This window comes from Chrysemys picta, chromosome 6 (genome assembly GCF_011386835.1).
Source record: "Chrysemys picta bellii isolate R12L10 chromosome 6, ASM1138683v2, whole genome shotgun sequence".
In the NCBI taxonomy this organism is placed as follows: Eukaryota; Metazoa; Chordata; order Testudines; family Emydidae; genus Chrysemys; species Chrysemys picta.
The window spans coordinates 132,016,373-132,032,332 of record NC_088796.1 but is presented as its reverse complement, the minus strand read 5'-3'; positions in this window follow the sequence as shown (position 1 = coordinate 132,032,332).

Sequence of the window (15,960 nt, the reverse complement as noted above, 5' to 3'; positions counted from 1 at the left end):
AAACCAAAAATGACACAATTTGGACAAAATGAACATATTCTATTTTGTTCAAGGTTGTGTGTGTTGAAAATAGGTCATCGTTTTTCAACAAGCTCTAGGTAAGGGTGACAGACTCTGACCCAGAGTTAGTTTCTCTAGTTGTGTTTACCCAGGGGCCTCGATCTGGGCCCCAGTACAGCAGAGATATATGGACTCACTGTGAGTAGTTCTACTGAAGTCAATAGAACTTTTCAGAGTGCATGAATGGACACAAGTGCAAAAGTCTTTGTAGAACCAAATCCTAGGTCAGGCCTCCATTGCACTAGGTACTGTATAGATATACAGTAAGTAACCAATTTAGCCCTCCTCTTACTTTTCCAAACCTATTTGCCCCTTTCTATTACACAATTACCATTTTTGATGATGGAAAAAAACACACACAGCAAGATGATTATATTTGTAGACCACTGCCAGAGTTCTACTTCAGACAACAAAAGCCCAGCCCCGAGAAATGTCAGTCTAATTAATATGGCTATGAGATACGAGACAGCAGTTCATGCTTATATATTTTTTTCCTGGATGGACCAAGTTTTGCGCTGACTTCTACCTGTTGACTGAACACTGTTTTGGTTCACTCTCTTAAACGATGTTTTCAGTGTCTGTTCACTTATTACTACAATGCTTTTAATGATCCCATGTAAAGATAATTTCTCATGATAAACAATTGCCATAGAGTTCAGTCTAGCTACATCTTTATGTTGTGGTTTAAAGGTCCCTTCAAAGGTATTCTGTAACAGTATAACCCTAATAATTTTAAGAATGGAATCTTGATATCATATTTGTTCCTGTACCAGAAAGTAACGGATAAGAGTAAATTAGGGACTTTTTCTCTTTTCAGGTACACTGTATAATTGCTTTTGTATTTTTGTTGTTGTTTTTAGCTGTCTTTTTTTCAATAATAGCCATGTAGTTCATATTTAAGGCACAGTCAACTGGCAAGCTGCAGGTCATGGTCTCTAAGAGTGAAATTTTAAAATTTCCATTACATGCATCTGATGAAGTGGGCACTCACCCACGAAAGCTTATGCTCCAATACATCTGTTAGTCTATAAAGTGCCACAGGACTCTTTGTTGCATTTAAAAAGTGCCCTTTAAAAACCTGCCCCTGAGTCACATATTCACAGTTATCAATAACTGATAAAATAAACCTCCTTTAAACCCTCTTTTCACATCAAAACCAAGGGGCGGATTTTGCCAGCTTTACTCACTTGGATGAGTACCTCTCTCTGGGCCAGTGTCCATAGGTGCTGGAACTAGGGGTGCTGGAGGTGCTGCTGCACCCCCTGGCTTGAAGTGGTTTCCATTATGTACGGCTTCAGAGTAGCAGCCGTGTTAGTCTGTATCCACAAAAAGAACAGGAGGACTTGGGGCACCTTAGAGACTAACAAATTTGTGAGTCTCTAAGGTGCCCCAAGTACTCCTGTTCTTATTATGTACAGGGTTTTCAGTTTGGTTCAATGGTTCTCAGCACGCCCACTATACAAATCGTTCCAGCCCCCCTTCCAGTGTCCGATGCCCTTACTCACTTCACAGTGTTCCGGACTCCAGCAGTGGCCCCATCTAAATCAGTGCAGCCAGGCACAGCATAAAGTGCTGCCTAATGTGACAAACAGTGACAGAAACTAGCCCCATGAGTAGTTCCACTGAGTCAATGGGATTATCTGCAGAGTGAGATGCAACTCAGTGAGAATGAGGATAGGAGCATCCAGCTCTTAAACAAAACATGGTCCACCTGTGAGAATTGGGTAATTATACGATTCTTACGGGTATTCTGGTAGTTCATCAGAGGTCCCAATATTCTAGGCACTGTACAAACATACTCCCTGCTCTGAAGAATTTAAAGTCTAAGGTCTTGTCTCCATGCAAAAATGGTAATACGTTATCTGCACCAGTATAGTTAAATTGATACAAATCTCTGGTGTAGATGTAATTCTAGCGATATAAAACATACCAGTAGAGTTGTTCCCATGGGGAAGGGGAATAAGGTAAAACTGTATAAGGCACCTTTATACCAATATAACTACATCCACAGTAAAGGTGGTACTGATTTAACTATGCTGGTAGAAAAATCACGCCAAGCCCCAACTGAAATAGTTAAACTGGTAGATAAGCTGTATGTAGACCAGGCCTCAATAAACATGGCAGAGAATTTCTCAAGACCACAGGCAGAGCCAGGTACAGAACCTCTGATTCCAAATTCCTCTTGGAGGTCCTTATCCATGGGGCCATGCTGCCTGCCAAGTAGCCGATACAGCATCATTGTTATTCTGTTTGACCATATGGAACAGTAGACTATTTCTGTGATGTTGCCACAGTCAGTGCTCGCATGGGTAACCACGAGCCACATCAAAAATTGCCAAAGACTTTACTTTTCCACCAGTGGGTGCAGCCATTAGCACAAACAAAAGTAAAAGAGAAGACAGATGACTGACATTAAAAAAAGATGGGAGGTTAATCTTCAAATCCGACAGACACCTTAATACCAAGCTGTTATTTTTGTTTAGTTTCTGAACCACTTAAAGCTATCGACGTTGTCTTTCCCCACTGTAAAATCTATGGTAGATGTTAACATGTTCAGCTTGATAAACCAAAACACCACTTTAATAGCAGTTGGCTGGCACACTGTATATTTGCCTAAAGTAAGAATTACTTACATTTGGTGTTGTGCCAAACGCTTAAAGAAATACTGGCTAGTACCTGTTATGTGCCTGCAGCAGCATCTATCTACTGCTGCTTCTTTCTCTACTGTAAAATGTCTGAAAGGGCTGCTCTGTCAGTTAACCCTTTGCGGATCTGGCTGCAGACCTATTTTAGTGGGAACTTTTGCTAGTGCAAGTTAAAATATTGTTCACATTTATTCAGTACTTCAAAAGGAAGGGTGGGTTGCTGGCTAGAGCAGGAGACTAGGGTTGAGGACTGGATTCCCTGCCCCACCATATCGACTTTTCTCATGTGACTTAAGCAAATTAGACAAATCTGTGTCATATCTTCAGCTGGTCTAACTTGGCAGAGCTCCAATGAAGTCATTCAGACATGTCCTTCTCATAACCAGGTTAAGGTGGGGCAGTACTTTTAATAAATTGGATTATTTTAGGAACCCTACCATTTATCTTCCTTCTACACCCTGTCTCACTATCTGTACGTCCAAGCTGCCCACCTACCTGATGCCTTTTTGTTTCCTTCTTCCCATTCTCATTCTAACCCCATCCTCCATGCAAGTCCCGATACTTGGAACATCCTCCAACTCGTCTATGACAAAGGACCACATTCTCCATGTCCAGATCTCTTCTTGTGCAGCACTCATCAGGGTTACCATTGAGATGTGTTGAGACTGAACTATTTTCTTTTACTGTTATATGGTAAAGTGAGACCAGGGGATTGCCACTAGAACTGGGAATTTCTCATCTACCAGTAAGAAGATAAAAAAAACCCTGCACCCACTCTAATCTGCCAGGCCATATTACTTCACCCAGTGAAAGAGTTTATCAGACACCACCTGACCACAGGGCCACCAAGAGCATTCAGGGGGCCTGGGGCAAAGCGGGGGAGCGGACATAAAAAAAGGCGCCACCCGCACTTGTACTCACCGGGCGGCGCTCCGAGTCTTCGGTGGCGGGTCCTTCACTGGCTCCGAGTCTTCCGTGGCACTGAAGGACCCCCCATCTCCAAAGTGCCGCCGAAATCCCGAAGCGAGGTGAAGGACCCCCCATCTCCAAAGTGCCGCCGAAATCCCGAAGCGAGGTGAAGGACCCCCCATCTCCAAAGTGCCGCCGAAATCCCAGAGCGAGGTGAAGGACCCCCGGCTGCCGAAGTGCCGCCAAAATCCCAGAGCGAGGTGAAGGACCCCCTGCTGCCGAAGTGCCGCCGAAGACCTGGAGCATCGCCGGGTGAATAAAAATTAAAAAGACGCCTCTAGCCAGGGAAGGGATTCTTGGGCAGGGCTCGTGGGACCCCTGCGGAGCCCGGGGCCTGGGACAAATTGCCCCACTCGCCCCCCCCGGGCAGCCCTGCCTGACCATCACTTCATCATCTCATGTGTTAGGTGCCCAAACTATTGCCCTGACTCTGTAATCTGATTCACAAGGGTAGATTCACATTGGGTTCATACAGTTATGTTCACACACAGTCCCACTGAAGTCAGTGGGGCTCCCCACAGGGATCTGCCTGCAGTGAGGTAATTGCAGAATTGGTGCTGTACTGTCTCATGGCAGCACAGATTCTTTTCTTTGCTCTGTAAAGCACCAGGCCCAGTGACAGCACTCGGTGAGGCCCAGATCTTGCAAATGGAAACAGTAGCACAGACCCCTGCGCTGACACAGAAAGCTCTTCAAAGGGGCAAGTGGATCCAGTTGTAGAATTGGGGCCTAAATAATGTATATTTGAAATAAATCCACACATCTTTAGCTGAAATGAGTTTGATACAAGGTAGCCTCAGAAAGTACCTCCCTTGTTCTGCTGTAAAATACAGTTTACTGGCACCTGTCTTTACATGTCTCATATTGCAAGACTGTTCCATAAAAACTCCATAACCAGTTATTCCAGTGACTAGTATTTTCATATTCTTAGCCTTTGACTACAAAACATTCCTGTCAATGTAAACCATAATTAAATAATGCATTTCACCCACGCAAGAACATACCATACAAGCATGCGATTGAAGACTGACAGCACAGCAAAGCTATGGCCCCTTCATACTGCACAGTTGTCACAGTGACAGCTGCTTGGATCTTCGTAATGACAGTGCAGATAGAAATCAGATCCTCCTGCTCCCAAAGCAGCTATTGCCTTTATCTGCTTTATTTAACATAAGACATATGATGCACAGCTGTTTGATTCTCATTCCGACCAGCAGAGAGGAGTGTTGCATATAAGAACTAGATTGTAAAGCTGGCTGGGAATTTTTTTGACAATATGGAAACTTTCTCAGGTCTGGAGTTGGAGAGGAGGAGTCATAAACCACCACTACCAATAAAATATCCAATAGCCCGGTGGTTAGGATGCTCACCTGGGATGTTTATGTTCCTGCTCTGCCTGGTTTGGAGCAGGGAATTTAAGATGGGTCTCCCATATCCTAGGTGAGTGTCTTAGCAACTCGGATATTGCCTATTCTAGGCTGACTCTCTAATTTTTCATGAACAAATTTGAAAGGTCTCACTTTCACCACAATGCAGAATGGGAACATTTTTGAAACCTCAACAGTTTTCATGGGACAGGAAAACAAATCTCCCATTTCAGTGGAAGACTTCACATTTATGTAACTTTATGCTAAAATGGATCAAAATGGCACCAAGAGAGAATAATAGATGGGAAATAAAAGTTCACGAATATGTATTAGACCCACAGGGTAGGTGAGTTAATATCTTCCATTGGACCAACTTCTGCTGTTGGAAGGGATAAGATCATAGAATCATCATAGAAGCACAGAAGATTAGGTTTGGAAGAGATCTCAGAAGGTCATCTAGTCCAACCCCCTGCTCAAAGCAGGACCAACCAAAACTAAATCATCCCAGCCAGGGCTTTGTCAAGCTGGGCCTCAAAAACCTCTAAGGAAGGAGCTTCCACCACCTCACTCGGTAACCCATTCCAGTGCTTCACCACCTAGGAAAATAGCGTTTCCTAATATCCAACCTAGACCTCCACCACTGCAACTTGAGACCCATTGCTCTTTGTTCTGTCATCTGCCATCACTGAGAACAGCCGAGCTCCATCCTCTTTGGAACCCCCCTTCAGGTAGTTGAAGGCTGCTATCAAATCCCCCCTCACTCTTCTCTTCTGCAGTTACTGCAATAACCCCAGTTCCCTCAGCCTCTCCTCATAAGTCATGTGCCCCAGCCCTCTAATCATTTTCGTTGCCTTCCACTGGACTTGGATATTAGAAAAAACTTTTTCACTAAGAGGGTGGTGAAGCACTGGAATGGGTTACCTAGGGAGGTGGTGGAATCTCCATCCTTGGAGGTTTTTAAGGTCAGGTTTGACAAAGCCCTGGCTGGGATGATTTAGTTGGGGATTGGTCCTGCTTTGAGCAGAGGGTTGGACTAGATGACCTCCTGAGGTCCCTTCCAACCCTGATATTCTATGATTTTATGACTCTCTCCAATTTGTCCACATCCCTTCTGTAGTGGGGGGGACCAAAACTGGGTGCAATACTCCAGGTGTGCCTCACTAGTGCCGAATAGAGGGGAATAATCACTTCCCTCGATCTGCTGGCAATGCTCTTACTAATACAGCTCAATATGCCGTTGGCCTTCTTGGCAACAAGCGCACACTGCTGACTCATATCCAGCTTCTCATCCATTGTAATCCCCAGGTACTTTTCTGCAGAACTGCTGCTTATCCAGTCGATCCCCGGCCTGTAGTGGTGCATGGGATTCTTCCTTCCTAAGTGCAGGACTCTGCACCTGTCCTTGTTGAACCTCATCAGATTTCTTTTGTCCCAATCCTCCAATTTGTCTAGGTCACTCTGGACCCTATCCCCACCCTACAGCGTATCTACCTCTCCCCTCAGCTTAGTGTCATCTGCGAACTTACTGAGGGCGCAATTCATCCCATCATCCAGATCATTAATAAAGATGTTGAACAAAACTGGCCCCAGGACCGACCCCGCATGATCCCTGAAGATTTCACTGTTAAGCCAAGCTGGTCTCCTGCCATATTTGCTATTCTTTCTGCACATTGGGATAGTTTGTTCCTGCACCCTCAATAAGCCTTTAAATCACAGCTCAGCACTCTTTGAGGGCAGAAGTAGGATGTAACTGGTCCACATCCATTGAACAATCTCTGCAGGCAGGTGAATTTCACACACTACTCCCTGTACTTACAATGTCCTTAGCACAGGGAATAGCAAGGCAATCTTATGGATGCAAAAGGTCAGATTCTGGTGTGTGTGTGGGAATAAATAGCTAGATCTACAAATAGAGGTGATTCCAAAGGTTTTAATGGTGATCATTGTACTATGGATCCAACATTATACACATACCTATATTTCATCACTTATTTAAAAAAATGTTACAGGATTCCAAAAGTGATGGACTAAAATGTTGTAGGGTGTAGCTTCTTCAAAGACACAAAGGGCAGTTAGGTGTCCAATTCACATTAGAAGTAAATGGCAGCTGGGTTTCTAATTGCCATTGCAGCCTTGTAAGTCTCCTCCTGTGTTAGCACTATTATGAGATGCAAAATTTTGAATCACTGTTGTAGTTATTCATAAGGGATAAGCAGTAAAAAAATGCCAAAAATGTTATTTGTTTGCTTTCCACGAGATTAAAATGAAGAGAAAAGGATCTAAGGGTTTTTTTGGGTGTGAAAAAAGTGAATTTATATCTTTGTTAAAAAAAATATCGAGGATATTTTGGAGTAGAGAACATACTAACTTCATCCCTTCACACACATCTGGGATGGGAAAAACAGTTTTAGAGTTCTTACTTTAAATATTGATGGCTCAATTTTCATTGGCCTCAGTGGGGATACTCCTGATTTACGCTGCTGGGAGAGGAGATGCTGGCCCTGAACATTTAAATCCTGAATACGATGGGGAGAAGGAGTCAGAGAGTCACACATGACTAAACCAGATTCACTTCATCATCAGCTATAGGTAACTTATGCCAAGGGCAGAGTCAAGAGACAGAAGACGAATAGGAAGGTATTTGTAACACAAAGGATCAACATCAAATTCCTTTCCAGGGGATTGTGTTCCAAATGGCTTTCAGACAAGCTGATTGGTCACTTTGGTAGGTGAGAAGTGAAACAAAACAGAGAAGCTAAAACGTCAGCGTTTCACTATATTGCATATACATATTATAGCAATATGGGGGTGTTGAGGGAAATGACGATAGTAATTGTCTAATAAGAGGATACAAATGAACATTTCAGACAGGGAAAGTAATTGTTTAGTGGAAAATGAACATGATGAGCCTAGAAAGGAAGAAATCAGGATCATTTTATGAGTAGGGGGAATAAACCTGGTTCAAACTCCAAACTAAACTCCAACCCTTCTGTGCAAGAAACAATAAAGCTGAGATTTTCAAAGACACCCAAATCCCATTAAAATGAAAGTTGTTGGGCATCTCAACACTGTACATGGTTTTTCAAAATCTCAGCCTAAAAATGTGTTAGAGCAAACGAGTAAGGGGATGAAATAGCATTTCTCTTTGTGTTTATCACACCAGAAATCAGTCCAAATATAAGTGGCTCTATAGCCCCATTACATTTGTAGTACTACTATTTGTTTAGATTCTTTATTTTCTATATTTGTCAAGCAAAAAAAAAAAATCTCTGTGCTTACCTATTGCCTTTCAAGTTCTCAAAACTGCTTAACAAGCATGAATGAATGACTCAACACCTCTGAGAGGTAGAGTTTATTGTATTTTTTCCTAAGGATTTCCCATCCATCTGAGGATGAACGATTTTACAAAGGTGGGTAAGATATTTTCCCATTTTAGAGGTAGGAAAACAGAGGCAAAGAAAAGTTCAGGCATTTATCCAAGATCTCAAAACAAGTCTGTGAGACAGCTTCATTTAGAACTCAGGGGAGCCTTTATTCTTAATTCTGACCCCTGCTCTAAGCACCAGACAATCTATAAAGGGATTTATTGTCTAGATTAAATACTGACTCACAGCAGCACAGGAAGTGGCTTGGGCTAGCCACTCGAGTACAAGCCCATCTGGGATCCCAGGTACATACTCAGTCTGTGTACTGCCCACGGTGCTGTAGCTTCATTGCTTTTTTCAGTGAGATAGCTCGATCAAAGCTAGCTCAGGTAAGCCTGCATGCTGAAAACACGCTTCCTGACTCCAGAAAGAGATATGCTGTTGAAGTAGGTGCAGAATCACTGGATGAGCATCGTTGGCCTGTGTTATGCAGGAGATCAGACTAGATGATCATATTGGTCTGTGATGGGGTGTATGGGCTCATTTTGGGCTCAGCCAGCCCTACCCGCCATACCTGCAGCAAATGCTCCATCTGCTGGAGGAATTAAAAGGCAGTGAATTAGCTCAGTTGAGGAGCAGCGCTGAAGGTGAACAGACCTGCAGCCCACAGCTCCAGCAGAGCAGAGCGAAACCTAAAGGCTCTGACACAGCTGCCCAAAGGGGCCCTCTGTGAGGGAAGGGAGGACCCTTTGCAGAGGCAAGCAGAGAGGGAAGTATCCTGTGACCCTGGACAGTGGTGACTCCCACTTGCTTTCTTGTGATTTGGATTTTCCCACCAGGCGAAGGCCTTGGACTGAAGTGACCCCAGATGGGGAGCCAAGAGGAAGAGGCCCAGGGAGAACAGCCTTAAGTAGTCTTGGTTGCCAGGTTACGGGTAGCTCAAGGGGCCCTGGGTCAGAGCCTGGTGGAATGGGAGGGCCCAGGCTCCCCTCCACACACTCCCTTTGGCAGTCTGGGGTTGTGGCTATGACCACTAGGTCACACTTCCCAACTAGACCCATCTGCCCTTAAATATATAAAAGCCATACTACCTACTTTATAAAGCACTTTGAGATCTACTGATGAAAAGCACTATATAAGACCTAGGTTTTATTATTTACTTTAAAAAGATGCATAGTAAAATACAAGTGAATGGAAACATAAGGTGCATCTTTGGATAACAGAAAAGAATACATGTACGTGTGTAAAGAATGACTGCGTAGGCTGCATATTAGTCATGGGTAAGCAAGATTTCTGAGTCACTTTATTAAATAATTATAAAGTGCAAACAATGTCCTTATATACTGGGCCCGCTGTATAACAAACAGATTCCCTACAAGTACCACATCACTGCCTCACCCCTTGGCCACTGCTTTCATTCACATAGGCAAAGTGGCTATTCTGAGAAATTATTGCTTAATTAAACTAAGGCTTAGGGAGGAAAAAAGCTTGTGTTAACCCCTTCACTGCTGTTTAATGTGCCACATGTGATGGTGAAAATCTGCCGCTAGCTGCTACACCAGACACATCAGCTACATTGTCATATTCCATTGCGGTTTTGGTACCATAGGGCGTTGATACAATGTTGCTATGCATCATTATGATGGTAAGTTCCTACAAGTCAAACTGAAATCAGGGACTCATTGTGCTATGCACTGCGCAGCCTCACAATGAGATAGTTCCTGCTAAAATGTTTACATCTAACTGGATGAGACACTCCAACATTGGGAAGAGAAAGAGAGGTTGAGAGCTGAAGTCACTTGCTCATCGTGGAACAGCAGTAGTGTAGAACCTAGATCTCCTGATTCCTAGTCCAGCCTTATCTTCTGGACAATTCTGTCTCTTGTGCATCACTCCAGTGAAGATGTTTGAAAAAGGTGCAGTGGCAGAAGTGGCAACATCAGCTTCAGAAGTTACACAGAAAAAACCCTTCTTCTGTTTCTCTGGTGCACGGAGCTTTTGAGCATCTCCACCACATATCATTCACACCCAGATTATCTCCTTACTTTTGATGAAGCAAGGACTGTATTACAGACCTTCCATTTTAATATGTTTGTTGCTGCTCTGTATCTGTATGATTCAGGGTCAGAATGTCCCCAACACAAGTTATTCCCTTAGAGAGAACTGGAAACCCTGGATGTTTAGACTCGCTGAGTTTCTGTCTCAAGGTTGGCCCCCTGGCAGTATCAGAGGGTTCAGCGCCTGACACCCACACATTGCCTGTGTCTCAGCACTGCCTCCCAACACCCCACCAGCTGCAGCTAGCTGCGAGGAGATGAATATTGAGGGAACTGGGGTAAATTCAAGCCAATGGGCTCAGCGGTAACTTATACTGACCCTTACCCCTCACAGCTCAACCCACCTCCCTCTATGGAGCCAGACCCCGGGGAGCACCCACAGAGGGCTTTTGTGGTATCCAGCAAATGGAGGAACATGCTGTGGAATGGCACTCCTCTTTCACGTGCCCCCAGGAGCAGCTCTATGTGTTTTGCCGCCCCAAGCACGGCTGGCAGGCGGCTTTCAGTGGCCACGTCATCGGCGTCCCCCCCACCGAATTGCCGCCAAAACCGTGGGACCAGCGGACTTCCCGCAGGCATGCCGCCAAAAGCTGCCTGCTTGCCGCTCTCGCAACGACTGGCAGGCTGCCCCCCCCGCAGCTGGCCGCCCCCCGCAGCTTGCCGCCCCCCGCAGCTGGCCTCCCCCCGCAGCTTGCCTCCCCCCGCAGCTGGCCGCCCCCCGCAGCTGGCCGCCCCCCACAGCTTGCCGCCCCCCGCAGCTTGCTGCCCCCCGCAGCTTGCCGCCCCCCGCAGCTGGCCGCCCCAGGCACATGCTTGCTGCGCTGGTGCCTGGAGCCGCCCCTGTGTGCCCCTCACACATGCCTCAGCCTAGATCCACCCAAAGTCCATTCCCTCCTTTCATTCCAGTTCTGTGGGCCATTCTTAAGCATCTGTACTCATTCACTTAAATAGCTAGCAAGCTACTAATAAGAAAACACTGAAACATGTAACTAGAGATAAGCTTAAACCTCAAACTCATCATCAGATCTGAATCCAAGCTGCACTGATGTTCACGAGAGCTCAGAGCCAAGTCTGCAGTTGAGCCTCATCTGTAGAGCAGATGCACCATTTCATCATGGGAAGGATCATCTTAGATACATGGCTGGGTTTGCATTAGAGCAGACTGGAAAATGCACCTCCACACCCCCCCCCCCCCAAACAAACTTTTGGTGAAAACAAAAAACTTCCACCACAATCTCTCCTCTTGGTGAAGGGAGATGGTGCTAATGGGAGTCCCTGGCCATGCTGCACCATGGGAGATGCACTCCAGTTTGGGAGCCCAGCCCAGCCCATAGAAGAGAATGGGGATTTGAGGCTACCCAAGTACAACTCCCATGAGGGACCACAATGGCATATCAAAATCAAAATACTTCCATTATGAGGCATTCACTTTTTTGTTGAAACAGGGTCTATTTCTGTTTATTATACATTGTTTTATCCATTCTAAAATATACAAAACTCTTTTACATAGACAAGACTCTGGTTTTCTAATATTTAAAACAAATTCTAAAGAGCCACTGCTTAAAAAATGAAGGTGGTAAACCATGCCCTTTAGAATATAGAGCATGCTTAATGCTTTTAAGAATGTATTATGTATAATTTTACATCCGGTTTGCTGCTGCTGCTCCTATCTTCCAGAACTGAAGTATATGTGAACTGAACAACTCAGACTTTAGTCTAAGCAATAAATCAAAAGCCTAATGGGTAAAAGGTATTTGCAATAGTTCTGTCTGAACACTCAGTCCTGTGGCACATAACTTCAAATCATAAATACATAAAATAAAATAATGATACTCATTAGTAAATACACAATGTGAGTTCCATATGTTAACAGATGGAAGGATTTCAATGCAATCTCCTTGCAGTTGTCACTGAGATGATGGAGGTAAGCTAAGAACATCCAACATTCCTGTAAACAAAGGCTATTATTGTTTTTATATAAGCAATAAGACTAAGAGTTGACTCATCCACTAGTACGTGTGCCTACAAATCAAGTTTCACAAGTTAATGAAAGCTGACTGGACTAACAAGAATTTAGCAACAAGTCACTTTTTCCACCTTTCATCTTCAGCTACCAAATTTGTCCTGCTTTGCAACTGCCAGTTGTTCTAAGAAATACATTTATTGGATAACAATATTCTTCCTATATCCACTTCCACTACAACCCAGACTACCCAACTCTGAATTCTTGTTTCACAGGAGGCTCTTTAGCTGCTAGGTATTACTGTTACCCCTCGTGTATTGTTACTGTAGACAATAGTTTAAGGTTCTCACAGATTTTTTTTTGACTGATTAGTAAATTCACTGAAAAATGTGTTTTTCAGGGCATCAAACTATTTGCAAATATGGTTTGAATTTGTTTAATAGTTTCATCCAGAAAAAAAATGAAAAGTTGAAATTGTTTGTTTTGACTAGTATCAGGGGGTAGCCGTGTTAGTCTGTATCTACAAAAACAACAAGGAGTCTGGTGGCACCTTAAAGACTAACAGATTTATTTGGGCAGAAGCTTTCGTGAGTAAAAACATCCGAAGAAGTGAGGTTTTTACTCACGAAAGCTTATGCCCAAATAAATCTGTTAGTCTTTAAGGTGCCACCAGACTCCTTGTTGTTTTTGTTTTGACTATTTTGCTCTGAAACATTTGGACTTTTTGTTTCAAAACAATGTTTCATTTTGAAATTTAGGTATATTTATTTAAAAAACAAACAAAAGGATAAAATCATTCAAAAACTAAAGAAAAAATGGAAAAAAATGTCAAAGGAAATGTGTTTGACCCAAAACAATTTTTTTTCCAATTTTTTGTTTCAGTCAGAAAAAAAAAAAGTTTCAGTGTGAACCAGTTTTTTTTCCAGGTTTTTCGATTTAGCACCTGAACCAAAAATAAATAAATAAATAAATAAATTATTCACTCAGCTCAAGTTATATGCTCTAGGGGAGCATAACTAGTGGGTACGGCAGAGAACAGGAAATTACCAGGACTGCTCCCATCTCAGTGGTGTGAATGTAGCCAATTCAAATTTTCTCTGTACCTCAATTTTTTCATTTTTAAAATGAAGTCAATGTAAAGCTGTTGAATTTTTGTGTGAAAGCATTTCCCCCCTAAGAAAACATAGCTTTTCAACCAAAATGAAAAGAATATGGAAAGTCTTTATAGACAATTATAGCTTTAAAAATTTTAGCCTGTATATCACAGAGGTTATGCCCATTTTAGAAGTGACATTTTCATGGGCAATTTTCAATTTTCTTGAGAAAATTTCTGAATTTTTGACCAACAAAATTGAAATAAAAACCAGAAGCTTTCAATACAAAAATATTTGGGGGCCAATCCTGCCCCCCCAGTTTTGGGATATCCTGTGAAAAATAATTGGCATCTTTATGACTAGCTCTAGTTCAATTATATTACCTACATTTGTCCGTTCATTTGACATCCTTAAATGAAAGGTGAAAATCCTATTAGCTGTTATTTGTAATATTAATACTTAAGGATGAGAACCCTTTCTTTACAGAACAGAGGTCACTGTGTGCTGGAGGAGGAAAGAAGCAGTGCCTAGCACTTGTATCCCCCTTTTCAAAAAGCTTCTTAGGTTCTCTGCCAGCCTCTGAGCCTTTTCGCCATAGGCAACTATAACTTCTCCATGTTAGACCCATTTTAAAGTCTTCAGCTTGTATGTCAGAGTTCATGCCCATTTTAGAATTGAAGTTTCCATTACGCAATCAAATTTCCCCCTCGCTGAGCTGTTCTTTTTTGTTTCAGGTCTCCATAACCTCAGCTAGACGATGCTGGTTTACCCCAGCTGAGGGTCTGGCAGTGTCTCTCTTATTTTGTTCCATGAGCTTGTTAATTTTGCACATACTTAAAAGAAAAGAATGGTTTGCCAACATTGGCATGTGCAGCATCTTGTTGAGACCAAGGAATCAATTTTATTCAGTACGGTTAGAGTTTGAGAAAAACTGATAAATATTTCCCCCCACCCAGATCCTCTCCAAAACAGAGCACACAACACATTCAGCAGCTCGCAATACATCTTTAGCTAATCCTTTGTGCAATTTGGCTTTGTCTCAAAAATATTTTTAATCTCAGAAGGTCTCCTTTGGGCATTTTGAATAGAAGAAATGCAGTTCTGTTTCCCAGCTCTATTTTTAGGAGGGCTGCTGGACTCTGCCCCTCAGGTCATACACACTGTGTGGATGATAAAAAGATTAGACCCCAGTTAACTTTTTAGAGGGTTTGTTGGATACATATTAAAAGGCAAACTAAGTCCTAACATTTTAGCAGCCATGCAGAAACTGCAGCCTGCATGGAAGGAAGGGTTTATGGTGAATGAATGATTATTTTATAGATGTGTTGTGGTACCAGCTAGGCACTTCAACCAAGTGCCCATTAGGCACTTTACGGACAACTTAACAAAGAAGACAGTTCCTTCCCCAGAGAGCTCCGAGTCTGGATGCCAGCCAGGACATGACAGATAGACAAAAGAGATGAAATGGTGGGATGGGTGGGAGGGAGGATGAGGACACAAAGCGAAGAGATTTCAGCAGAACACCACAAGTCTCATCTCACTACTTCCCTACCCAACGTCTGTGGGCGGACACGGAATGGACGAGCCATGTTTAGTTTGCCAGATATGAAATTGCAGGAACTTGTATCTATCAAAGGTTCTTGCATGGCCCCATTATTATACTATCTGAACACCTCACAATCATCACTATATTTATCCTCCACACCCCTGTGAAATAGGGAAATTCTACTCTCCCCATTTTACAGATAGGGATCTGAGGCATGGAGAGATTAAGCATATATCTAAGGTGTATTCTTAGCTCGGGTTAACTAACCCAGGTTAAAATAGCAGTGAAGACATGACAACTTGACTTTTAACTTGGGTTAGCCGCTTGAATTCAGCCCCAGGTTCCCGGAGATGCTTTAACTGGAGTTGTTACGTATTCACTGCTATTTTAGATTGAGTTCAGAACACACCCTTTTTGGCAGTGTAGGCATACGCTAGGTGAGTTGCCCAAGGTCACACAGAAAGTGTGTGGCAATGCAGGTGCTTGTAGTATCCACGTATTAGGCTAGTGATCTAACCACAGGACCATCCTTCCTCTCTATTTTTGCGGATTTCACTGGTGTTTTACAGTTCTTTATTCTGTTCATAAATGATCTAGAAAAAGGGGTAAACAGTGAGGTGGTAAAATTTGCAGATGATACAAAACTACTCAAGATAGTTAAATCCCAAGCAGACTGCGAAGAGCTACAAAAGGATCTCTCAAAACTGGGTGACTGGGCAACAAAATGGCAGATGAAATTTAATGTTGATAAATGCAAAGTAATGCACATTGGAAAACATCATCCCAACTATGCATAAAAAATGATGAGGTCTAAATTAGCTGTTACCTCTCAAGAAAGAGATCTTGGAGTCATTGTGGATAGTTCTCTGAAAACATCCACTCAATGTGCAGTGG